This window comes from Cynocephalus volans, chromosome 1 (genome assembly GCF_027409185.1).
Source record: "Cynocephalus volans isolate mCynVol1 chromosome 1, mCynVol1.pri, whole genome shotgun sequence".
Lineage (NCBI taxonomy): Eukaryota > Metazoa > Chordata > Mammalia > Dermoptera > Cynocephalidae > Cynocephalus > Cynocephalus volans.
The window spans coordinates 246,601,580-246,615,195 of record NC_084460.1 but is presented as its reverse complement, the minus strand read 5'-3'; the positions used below and the strand labels follow the sequence as shown (position 1 = coordinate 246,615,195).

The following is a 13,616-nucleotide window of genomic DNA, read 5'->3' as shown; positions in this document are numbered from 1 at the left end:
TGATTTGCACTCCTGTCACATGATTTTTATGATAGGCATGTTTCAAGTTTTAATATTCCATCTAGTTCAAGTTAAAACTCGACAGCTTCATGTTTTTTAGACCCTTGAGCATAGAAATCTCTCCGGAAACCAGTAAGTTTAGCTCTTCAGGATGGAGTATTGTCTGTTATAAGGGTAGGTGTATGCTGTATGTATATAACAGGTATTTATGAAATTCTCAATCCTATTTTACTGTTATCACTTTGTTTTTTGCCACCTAAGAAATCATTTTTATTTCAATTTTGAGATCAGTGAAACATGAATAAATGTCACTATCAGGAAAGGGCTGAGAAACTCTTGGCACTAGGAAGATGTTTTTATCTCCTAGTCCCCAGTGGGATTTCAAGTGGTTTGGAAAATATTGAAAGAGCTTCTACTTCTTTTATTCTTCTTCATAGCTGGATTAGAGGTGTAAATAGTGAAGATTCAGTGGGTTCTTGCAAAAAAATGAGTAGGTTAAAGCCAAAGTGCATTGATTTTTCCAAGGTTCTTAAGACTCCGTGATGTGTGAACTCTTAGCAGACAATGTTGTTCGGTGTAGTTATTACAATTGACCTAGCACCTGATTTTGGAAGAAGTTTTTTTCTAGTGCTGGGTCCATCATTGGCTTCATTTTGTATGTTTGCTTTGTCATGGAATTATTTATCCCTGAGCATCACTTTTTTCATCAGAAAAAACAATGAATGATCATAAGCCATGTAAGAGCACATAAATAGAAGACTATTTATTATATACAAAATATATGTAAAAAGTCTCCTTAATATATGTGAAATCACCCTGTGCTCTCCAGTGAAAAAGTATAGTATTTGTGTAACCGAGGACACGATGATGAATTTCTATAAAAATGTACCATCAAATTCTATGGTGTATTTAAGTTCTACGGTGCATTTAAATAAGTCCTGACTTGTTGACTCTATCACAAGTAGAGCAAATACCATTGTGGGAGCATCTATAAAAACAATCCTCAGTTGTTGCAACTGACATATCTACTTGGAACATAACCAGAGATTTGGCCTAATTTAATTGTTACATCTTGTCAGAGTCAAACTCGTCCTGATAATAATCTTGCTATTCGTCTTTTGATTTATAAAAGCAAATATTGTATTAACAAAATTAATACAATGCACCTGCAAAACAAGGCAGATGACAAATTTTATGAGTGCTTTTTATTTCCCTGGTAGTATCTTGGTAAGAGACAGAGATGAGACCGACAGACATACAGGCACACACACAGACAAAGAGACAGACAGAGATGGAGAGATGCCAGAGACATGAGAGAGACAGGAGAGATGAGAGAAGCAGAAAAGACAGATGGGTGAGAGAGAAGGAGACTAGGGAGATAAAAAGAGGGACACGAGAATGACAGAGAAAAGAGGTGTTAGAGAAAAAGACACAGAGACACAAGTTGATCAAAGTTTGGAAATATGTAGAGGTTGTGCAATTTTGGATTTTTTTTACATTTTCTTTAATGGGAAACATGTTTTGTCAAATGAAATACATTGAGCACCAGGTCCATTTTTATGAATTGTTTACTTTCCATTGGTGTCTTTTTTAAAAAGGGAGCTTAAAAGGCTGTTTGATGTTCAGGAAGAGAGCAAGACTCAAAACAAGTGTTCTAAAAGAAAATATTTCCATTCCTTTGTTACAATATAAAACAGATCATTGAAAAAGAACATAATAAATCTATGATTAAATTCTCTACTTTCAATGGGACTCCTTATTAAAAAATCATGGTGGCTTTGACTTTTGGTGTTCATTGAGGGAGTAAGAGAGAATTATTAGGGAAACCAAGAAGAAATTCCACGTGAGGAATATTATTCACCTTCTAAAAAGAAGAGCCTGCCATTTGCAGCAACATGAATAAAACTGGGAGACATCTTGTTAAGTAAAATATACCAGACACAGAAAAAAATACTGCATGATCTCTTTTATATGTGGAATCTAAAAAAAAAAAAAATCAAATACTGTACCTAGAACAAGTGAGGCAGGCATAGAGAGATGTGGCCAAAGGATACAAAGTTGCAGTTATGTAGAATGAATAATGAATATATCTAAAGATATAAAATATAGCATGAGGACGATAGTTAATATTGTATTGTATACTGGAATCTGAGAGTAGATTTTAAGTGTTCTTACCACAAAAGAAAAAGAAAAAGGTAACTATGTGAGATAATGGATATTTTAAATTGCTTACCTGTGGTAATCTTTTCACTATGTATATGTATATCAAAACATCACATCGTACACCTTAAATTTATATAACGGTGCTTCAAAAAGTTCATAGAAAAATAGAATTAAAAGATAATATAAATCTTCCCATGAACATTTTGAAGATTCTTCATATATATGAGAATTGTAAAATAAAAACTTCAAAGTCAGTATACTACAAGAGTAAACTTGATGCACAGGGACAAGGGCAATCATTTATGGTGAATCACTTCCATGGCATAAAATCCTTGGGTATTCATCGGAGGGCCTTATCTGATGCTGTTTGGCAGATCACTAGTGCCCCAGAAACTGCCTGTATGACTGAAAAAAGTAGCATCAATTTCTAGGATGTCAGGACAATGGCAGATTTTTAAGAAGCCAGGCCAGGGATTGGCCCAATCTGTTAAATACTCACTGAAGACTCTACAGTACAAGCATCCCCAGTGTCACAGGGCATTCCATGTTTCTCAGGATATGGGTGATATATCACATTGCCTCCCAGTTGTTTGAAGAAGTAGACGCCCTACTTAACAACTTAGGTTGTTCCTGTTCATGTAGTTTTTGCTCTGCTCTACTTCATTTTACTCAGATTTCTGCCACACAATGAAAAGACACACAGGAAGAAAATCATTTTAGGAGCAAGATATTAGGAAATTCCAAATATGGAATTGGTGCTAGGTCTAGTCTAGTCTGTAAAACTAAGCCAAACTTACCACTTTTCCTTAACTCTCCAAATCCCCCCTCACCCTTTTCTTCATCCTAGCCCCAATATCACCCCATGACTCACAATCTCTGCTCACCCATCTCTGCATGGCCAGATCATGTGTCCCAGACCAAGTTTCCATAGGGTGGAACAGTGGGTTTCATGCTGCTAGCCCAGCAACAGCCCTGCAGCCAGGTGGGCCATGTCTATTGCTCCTGGGTGAAAATAGTTTCTTTGCTGACAGAGGACAAAGAATGACCTCTTCTATCATGTTCACCATCATTGTAATACTCCACCAGAATTTTTTCTGAATGCTGTATAGTTATTATATTTTATACTGTAATTATTATTTTTATATTGTATTTATTATTATTATTATGGTGGCAATGGGATACATTCTCAGAAAAGGGTTACAGCACTTTTAACTGCTTCTGTTTATTTCCAAGTTGTGCTTTCTGGGAGTCTATTTTTTTTCTTATTATTAACATGGGTAACAGCTTTTGAATAACTTTGAAGTGTTTGGTTAATATTTAAGCTAAGGAAAAGCTTTTTTTTTTTTTCTACCAAGGTGGGAGTAGAGGGCCCAAGCAGAGCAAATATTAACTCTGTTTCTTTAAACTGAGCAACCTGTGGAGTGGGGGTGGGGGGTATCTTTTTAAAAAGATAATTTACATAAACCACTATTCTTTCCCCCCCACCCCCACCCCTTTTAGTTCTTAAATGACAACAAGCTAGACACTGAATGCAGGAACTAAAATTCTCTGAAACTAGGAAGCAAAACCTTTTGTGTCCTGGAGCTAGAATTTAGAGCAGCAGCTGGGTGCACTGACCTCCAGAATTGCTTCCTGCAGTCCCTTCAGCCTCACCCTTTGTTCCAATGGCAGAGGAGAGGCCTAAAGACAGAGCCAGAGGTCTGAATGGACCTGCTACTTTGATCTGCTCAAATGGAAGGTCAGTTGCCATTGCCTGGAAAAATGTGTCAAAGTGTGTCTTTTCAGATAGCATTTTTGTTGCAATTCTGATAGTATTTGAGTATAAAAACCAACATAAATGTGAGTGTGCCTCCTACTAGGAGGCTATTTGAATTAGTTATATTGACCCAAACAGTATGGCTAAACGCATAGTATTATGGGCTTTGTCGTTCTCTTTTTTCCCCATTGGGAATATTAAAATAATTATTTAAAATGAGGTGTTGCAATCAATCTTCTACTGTTCTATAAACTGGAAAGAAATGTTGGCTCTTGGCCACACTGGCTTTTCTTTCATTGAATTTCTTTCTACCATTATTCATATTAATAAAATGTTAAAATCATTTAAAAAATGAATAGTTTCTTTTGAATTTCAGTAAAAATAAAAAAGGAAAATACTAAATACTAGTCTAGTTAAATTTTCAAGAGGGCTTTAAAAGAAAAGCTTTAGACAAATTAAATTTAACGGAATTTAATTGAACAAAACAATTCTTGAATTGGGAAGCCCCAAGAACCAGAAATAGGTTCAGGGAGACTCCAGGACTGTTGCAGGGCTGGATAGCATTTATGAACAGTAAAAGGAAAGTGACTTACAGAGAACAGAAGTGATGTACAGAAACAGCTGGATTGGTTAAACAGCTGGGCATTTGCCTTATGTGAACCTGTGATTGGCCAAGACTTGGCTACTTGTTACAAGAGTAGGTTACAGACTGTTTACACATCAAGTTAGGTTATAGTTCACTATGTCCTGAGAAACCTTTAGGTCAAACTTAATTTAACAAAGGTAACAGCTATCATATGTGATTCTTGTACATCTTTGATTGTACAGACTTAAATATTGGAAACTGTCCCTGGGGCAACAAGCTCTAGTTTTGGTTCTATCATCAGTCAAGTACCATGTGAATTAAGACTTCTAAATCCCATTTTTCTCATATGAAATGAAGCGTCGACTCCTAAATTATGTTTACCACTAAAATTTTAAGAAATATTACTCCTCTAGGGCCGATCCCGTGGCGCACTTGGTAGAGTGCTGCGCTGGGAGCGTGGCAACGCTCCCGCTGCGGGTTCGGATCCTATATAAGAATGACTGGTGCACTCACTGGCTGAGTGCCGGTCACGAAAAAACGACAAAAAAAAAAAAAGAAATATTACTCCTCTAGAAATATTCAGTTACTTGAGAAACATAGTTGTTTCCTTTCCCAAGAAAATCTGTAATTTTAGGAAGTTTTCTAAAATAAGTCATAGTCTACACTGCCATTAGGTCCCTTGTATGCTATAAAGGAAGAACACATGGTTCCTTGGTTTGTAACAGAAAGAGGTTTCAGACCTCATGGAAGGGTCCTGATGCCATAGACGAGAGTCACTGGGCAAATGTAGCTCAGGACCATCTCCCTCGGTCTTTTTGCCAGAATATTTTGCCAGGCTCCTGTGACCTCCCAAACCATTCTTGACCTCAGACAATTTTAGTAAAGCCCTGTCTGGTGATAATTTTGGCTTCTCTAAACACTTAGTAATTTAGGAACTAAGCACATGACATTCCCTTTTGATAAGTCAGGTGTATTAAAAACTATTCTGAAAAACTTGAGAAAGCATTTTTAGAACCCAGTTTTCCCTTCTTTGAGTTTCCTTTCTTGCATGATTATGCTTAATACTAATGAGTTACAAGTTGAAAAACTATAATAAAGCAGAAATATTTTAAATTCAGTTTTAACCATTTAAATTTACTTAAATTCTGAAACTCTCAGTAAAGCAATGCTGCTTTAAAGAAAGATTGCAACTAATGAAGTAGGTCACATACCTAACCAAACTATAGTTTGTACTATACAGTAAATAAATCTTATCCATTTCTTAAAACACTTAAATATAAGAAACTCAGTACTTGGACAAGATATTCAGGTATAAATGAATCACCACACAGCTGCATGTATTCCGTTGACACAGTATCTGAAAAGCCATCCATTGCATCTTAGTAAAAGAGTTATCATTTTGTGTAAAAGCTGGCACTTTACTACAAAACCCAAAGGATATTGTGGCTTAAAAACTGTCATGATGTGGCTTCATTGCTGTTTTTTGATGCAGCACTTCATTATTGCTTATAAACTTCCATGTGATGCTCAGAAGGATTTATTTTTAAAAGCAACATTCTGCCAGACTGCTGCTGTGGCGGCTGCTGTTGGAGCCCTTTGGAGGGAACCCTTAGCTGTCTTCAGGGATATTCAGGCACAGAATTGCCAGTTGTTAAAATTTTATAGATTCAGAGTTCTAGATACACATTTTTCTCTTTGGCATCGCTGGATTCTGTATCAGTCTCCTCTGTCCGCTTCCTAAATTCAGTGAGGAAGTGTCAGTATTAAAAGGAAATTTTATTTGCTCACAAATCGTTTTGAGCAAAATCAAGCTGTCAGTGGAAAAAAGAACTCAAAAAACATCATATTCATCCTAAAACTATACAAACTTGATGGAATTTGAAGATGTTCTTATAGGTGAATTTTGACTATATTTGTGAAAATATTTTGTTAAAATTAATAGCATTGACCACAAATTTCAAAATTTCTATTTATATGTTATCATACATAAAAGTGCACATATCATGAGTATACAGTTGAATGAATGTACACAAGTATAACATACCTCTGTAATTGGCTCCCAGATCAAACAAAAAAACATTTGCCGCGCTCTGGAAGACCTTCTCATGTAGTCACTCCACCTCCCACTCCATTCTACCCTTTCTACATGGACAGCCACTATCCTAACAGCATAGATTAGTTTGTCTGCTTTTGTAATTTTTATAAATGATATCATATAGTTTGTACTCCTTTATTTTAGTTTTCTTTCTCAACATTATGTTTGCAAGGTCTATTTGTTGATGCATGTAATTATATATCATTTGTTCTCATTGCTATATTGCATCATGTAAATGTTTTTTCTGTGAAGTTACCAAAATTATTTATTCTTTCTACTGTTGATGGGTTAATTGGGTAATTTCCAGTTCTGGGCTGTTATAAATAGTATTGCTATGAGCATTCTAGCATGTATTTCTTTAGATAAGGTACCTAAATACCTAAAAGTGGAATTGCTGGGTCATAGGGTAATGTGTTCAGCTTAAGCAGATATTGCCAAATAAATTTTCAATGTTGCTGTAACAATTTTCATTTCAGTATAGAGTTCTAGTTGCTCCATATTCTTATGAACACTTCATCATCTCCATCTTTCTTCACCGTAGTCATTCTTGTGGGTGTGTAGTGATGTGTCATGGTAGTTGTAATTCTCATATCCCAAATGACTAAAGAAGTTAAGCACCTTTCTGTATTGTTTATTGGCCATTTTAATATCCATTTTTGTAAAGTGTCCATTCAAGTCTTTTACCCATTATTCTAGTGATCTGTAGGAGTTCTTTATTCTAGATTCAAGTCCTTTGTCAAAATGTATGAGTACATACACTATGAATATCATCTCCCACTCTGTGCATTGCCTTTTCATTCCCTTGATGGTGTGTTATTTCTGCATTCTTGTTCTTAATAGAGTGTATTCATCAATTTTTTTCTTTTATGGCTAGCACCTTTTGTTTTCTATTTAAGAAATCCTTGCTCACTCCAAGGTCACAAAGTTTTTCTCTTTATTGTTTTACCTTCTAATCCAGAAACACTAGGAATACTGTAAAAAGTATTCTTTTTATTTTTTATTTTTTAAAATTTTTAAAAAAATTTTATTTTGTCAACATACAATGTAGTTGATTATTGTTGCCCATTACCAAAACCTCCCTCCCTCCTCCCTTATTCTTCACCTGACACACAACCAGTGTTGTATAAACTTCAGTTACTGTGAGAGCCTAAAATGTTTCTCATTTAAATACATTCCATTTTCTCTATGCTTTTTGCTTATGCAGTTTCCTCCACCATTTTCCCATATCCACCTCTCCAAACAATAACCATTCCTCAAGGTTTATCTTAAGAAATGTCTCATCCATGGAAACATTTACGAACCTAACTCCTAACCAGATGCAATTTATTTCTCTCTTGAACCTCCTTAACATTTTGTTGATAACATATGATCCCTGACATATCCTGCCTTTTATGATAAGTATTAATGGATTTAACTATTTATGCTCTCCTGAGATATGTCATTCTGTCAGTAGTTAGTAACCACAGTAATTGAAGCTTATATGACACTGGCTGTGTGTCAGGCACAGGGTGAAGCACTTTGCATAGAAAAATCTCAATTCTTTCTCCTACCAGTCCTATGGTATAGATACTCTTATTTTCCCCAATTTATAGAAAAGAAAAATAGAGGTATAATGAAGTAAAATCACTTGTCCAAGTTCACACAAGAAAGCAGTAGACACAGGAGTCGTCAGCTGTCTGTCTGCTTAGTTGGTGCTTTTAACATGTGTGGGACAGTGTTGCCTGAAGAGCATGCCACAGTATCATGGTTGTCCCAGAAGCTCCGTGGGGAGTCAAAAAGGCTTGATTCCATGCTCAAAAAATTGAGGGAAGAAATTAAATGTGCCTAGATGTTCATAGAGCACATTACTGTATTAAAAGCTCTGAAATGTCCTACAGAAAAGAACCGTTTTAAACCTTGTTGAAGCCAGCATTTTCTAAATGTATTTGATGACAGATTCTTTTTCATGTAACAATTCTACGAATAACCTACTGTATGGAATAATGGCCTGGGCTTTAGAGTCAGACAAACAAGTGTTTAGACCCAGGCCCTGCCACATACTGAGTGATGTTAATCTCTCTAAACCTTACCTTTATCATCTGTAAAATGGAGATAATAATACAAACCTCATAGAGTTGTATTATAATTTAATAAAATAGGGGACACAATCACTTAGCACAGTACCTAGCATGCAGGAGAATATCATTAAATGGTAGTAGTTGTTATTATTTTCTTCTATTAAAAAGTAAAATAAATTCTGACTCAGTTTGTAATCTCTGCAGCTGTCAGCACTGTGCCTTGTTGGTTCCTCATAAGTATTTATTAAACTAAATAATACCATTATTTAAAAGGAGATTATTTTTAAACAAATATATTCTAGAAGCAGGTCTTATAGAACACTAAAAAGTCTTACATATTTTATTTATTTCAGTATCAGGTACAACATTAAGGTCCAATAAAAGTTTCAACTAATTCCCAGCTGTAAACTATACCTGTTTGGAAGTTCAACATTTTAAATCTCTTAGTTTGATGGTAAAATGCTCCTATCTATAGCTGGAGAATGTGTCTATATACCTGGAGTTATTTCAGCTGTACAATTTGGTGACCATACCATAATGGTAAAAGGCAGAATTCAGAAGTCAGATTGCTTGGGTTTGAATCCTGACTCTTCCACGTATGAGCTAAATGAAGTTGGGCTTAACCTCTCTGTGCCTCAGTCTCTCATCTGTAAAATGGAGCTAATAACAGTACCTTGTTTTGGGGGTTATTATAAGCATTAAATGAGTTATATGTATATTTATATGTATGTATGTAAATGGGTATATACAGATGTATATACTTATACATCTATGTATGTACACGTACATGTGTGTACACATATGTACACACATAGGTAATGTGCTTAGGGTAGTGCCTGGTACATAGTATATCTATAAAAATTTTATCTCTTGTTATTATATGACCTTTCCAGGAGCAAAATTCTTTATCGGTCTCATCCCCTGTTCACATAGTCACCTTTTAGTGGCAATGCTTAATGGTCTCTTGATAAATTATGTTCCTCATGTAGCAGACTGATGGAAGAATGGACATGCTCAGAGAAGTGGAGGAGGTTCTACATTGGTAATTGTCCTGGTAAGGGGGAAAGATACACAGTATAAGGGGCAACAAAACTGAGAAAGCAATAAAAACAGAAAACTGAGTTTGTCAGAAAATCTGAAATGTCATTTATTTTAATTTCCTTAAAAAAATCTTTGGGAGTTCTATAATTGATATTGTCTCCTCCTAATAGATTTTTATAATATATTAAATGTTTTATTTCAGTATTCACTAAAGGGAACATTCATAATAACCTTATAAGAAGAAACTACTTCTGCAGGATATAGAATAGATATAGATTTGATTTGATTCTGCAAATGCTTCTTCATACAGATTTTCTGTGACTCTGTTGTATTCTCCCTTCAAAGAATGAGGTGTTTTGTTGGATTCTGATATGGTACATAAAGAAGAACCACTAGGGAGCCTCAAAGCTATAACTTAAATGGGCCTTCAAGATCATATTTCTAAAGGTCAAAGACTAAAACAATAATTCCAAGTGTTATCTGGCCCTCAAATAAGGTTTTATGGTAATGGATTATGACATAATTCATTAGCATAATAAGGTACCTATTATGTTACAGAGGCAGTTGGCTAAAATGATAGTTCTCTTTATAATCCTAGTGGTGAGTTGTCTTTCACATATTATGGGCTTCTTAGTCATAGATAAATACAACTTGTATTTTACCATTAAATGAAATTTATGGAAGAGGGTTAATTGCATTCTTATGGGAGGGTATATGGACACGTGGAATTTCCATGGTAAGAGTAGTGATTTAGATCTTTGGGGTATACGTGTTTGTGTGTGTGTATATATTACATTTAGTACAGGGAGTTTGAGATATATATTTACACACGCAAACACACACACACATTAAGTGATATAAAAAGCCTTATTATCAAATAAGGTAGAGCCCTTTTATAACTTTACTCATTATGATATATACCAGATTATAGCCTATGCCCTAAAACAGAGCTACATATAGGAGATGTTTTATGAAATATTGCCAAATAGTTTAACAAAAGTCAAAGATTGGTCCTGTCCCATGAGAATAGCAATGAAAAGGGTGCACCCTTTTCATTGAAATTTCTGCTCGTTATATTTTCAACCCCCTTTTTTTTTCTTAGCAAGTCCTTGACTTTTAGAGAAAAATAAGCACTTTCTTTCAGGGTGCAATGCGTTTTGGCCAAATTTCTGCTTGTAACTACCACTGACTTTCAGGCACCCAGAGACGATGAGAGAGGCTTCCCAGCAGCAGCAAAATCTTGAATAAGGTGACAGAGGGATCAAAGCATGAAACAACCTGTGCAAAAAAATGCACTTTACCCTCATTTATTTCCCATTTGCAAAAACTTCCTTTGAAGCAATCAGTCTTAGTGAAGCAGTATTAAAAAGCGGGTTTAAAAAGTGAAAATAGCAAGGTGGAGGTGAAGGAATTGATGAAAGCATAGTTTATATTTATTCAGAAGATCTACCAGTAGTTTAAAACAATCTGTGTTTAACATGGCAAATTGTCTGTCATTAAAATGCTAATGAAATGGTAAACAGCTGCTAAGGTTTTTATGCTAACGAATGGTGGCAGCTAAGTAGTTCTCCAGCCTTGTCTTTATTAGCATAGAGATTTGAATGGGTAAGGGGGATCGTTGTGCATTCTGACCTTTGTTGATGGAGCAATCTGTTTGTCAAGTTCCCTGTTGCATTCTATTTGATTTGAGTTTGTGAGTAACAAAGTGACGCTCGGCTCGCCCTCCAGGGCCATGTATTACACAGTGTTATGGGAAGCTACCATTGTGGGCGCAGAGAGAGAAGTTTGCTTCCTTCGAGAGACCCACAATAGCAAAATAATTACAAATTTGTTCATCGGGAAGCTTTAGGTACAATGATTCTGTTCATTCTCTTTGTGCTTTTCGTGGTTTAGCTTTAATAATTATAGAAATAATAAATTATAAAAGTCCATTGATCTATTATAAGAAATATCTCTATTTTTGTCAATTTAGCTAAGATTTTTAAAGCAAAGATTTTAAAATAGGTATTTTTAAAATATTTAAAATATTTTTAAATAAATATTTTAATAAGTGCCTCTTCAACATATGATGTATTCATATAAATACATCATTTTGGATCTACAATCACTGAAGTTAGCAATAGATGTAACATTACCTAATTAGAAGAGTAATGTGTAATTAAATGCAGGGTGGTTATGTGAATGCCAGGGTCAGATCAGAGTATTTTCTTGGGCATCAGAAAAAAAATTACTGTTAGATCTATACTTCTACCTGATTTTTTTTTTTTTTTTTTTTTTTTTTTTTTTTTTTTTTTTGCTGAGTCCTGCTCTATATTCCCTAAAGTATGGGGCTGACCTGAAGACATGCCATTACAGATAAAATATTCAGGTGCCCTTCTTTTTTTGTTGTTTTTTTGTTTGTTTGTTTTTGTTTTTAGGATCAATATAAATGAGCTATGATAGTTAATTAAACACTGTTACCAATAATGTTCTGGAATGATTTAAAATATGATTCAGGGCTTATTAAGAAAATTCATTACTTAAAGTATCATTGAACTAGGAATTTTAATGATCCTGGGACACTGTGTAAGAGATCAGTGGAAATTTTAATATTCGGAGCATTTTTTAATACTGCTCATTTCTCCTTGAGATCAGTAGGGAATTTTAGGCATATGATTATTGTGTGGTTCTATGCAGGCAGGCCAGGAGAAATTGGAACCCTCATATACGGCTGGTAGTAATGTAAAATGGTTCAGCACCTTTCAAAAGAGTCTAGCAATTCCTCAAAAGTTTAAACCATATGGTTACCATATGACTCAACAATTCCCCAAATTTCACTCCTAGGTATATAACTGAGAGAACTGAAATATATGTCCACACAAAAACTTGTAAACAGATGTTCAAAGTAGCATTATTTGTTATAGCCAAAAAAATGGAAACAATCCAAAAGCCCATCAACTGATGAATGGATGAGCAAAATGTGGAACATTCATACAGAGAAATATTATTTAGCCTTAAAGATGAATAAAATTCTAATGTATGCTACAACATGGATAAACTTTGAAAGCATTATATCGAATGAAAAAAACCACACACAAAAAATGACATATTGTATGATTTCATTTAAATGAAATGTCCAGAACAGACAAATCTATAGAAACAGAAAATAGATTAGTGGTTGCCAGGTGCTAGGGATGTTGGGAGGAAATGGAGAGTGCCCACTAATGGGTACTGGGTATCTTTTAGGGGTCATGAAAATGCAAAATTGATTGTGATGATGGTGGTACAATTCTATGAATATGTTAAAACCCATTAAATTGTACACTTTAAGTGGGTAAATTGTCTGGTATGTGAATTATATCTCAATACTGTGGTTATATTTAAAAAAAAAAAAAAAAAAGCCAGAGCCTGTCTCCCAGAGAGCCACCTGCACCAGCAGTTACTTATCTGCACTACCTGGAAGCTACAGGCTAAAGAAGAATGCTTATTACTACTGAAGAGCATTTTACACCTACTCATTCATTAAACCAGATGTTTAAAAGGAGGTGACAGCTGATATAACTGTTAAATGGGATAGTTGCTAAAATAATACAAAGCTTATTGGAAATAAAAGTTGAAGACAAAAATTCGAGTACCTGTTCCAACTACTCCCTGTCCCAGCCAATATACTGTCCGCAGCCAGGCCATAATCAACCCTTTTAGACTGTCTAACTATCCAGTGTCTAGACTACCTATTTCCCTCAAAGTAAAGATACGTTTCAGTTTGTTTATTTTTTGGGTTTGGGGTTTTTTTTTTTAAGGGAACAAATTGAGTCATAACTTTCCTGAGAGCAGACAGTAACTATAGGAGTCCGAGTATTCTTCCTCTTGTAAAAACCCTGTAATTATCTCTAATTTGCATAAAACATGCCTACTAGCCATTCAGTAACTCTGAATAGT

The 13,616-nt window shown here is 34.9% G+C and overlaps 1 protein-coding gene across 5 annotated transcripts in view; it reads left to right on the top strand.

The window, feature by feature from the left end:
• ZNF385B (zinc finger protein 385B) overlaps nt 1-13,616 on the top strand; it is a 295,165-nt gene that overhangs the window by 199,425 nt on the left and 82,124 nt on the right. The gene's annotated exons all lie outside the window — the stretch shown is intronic.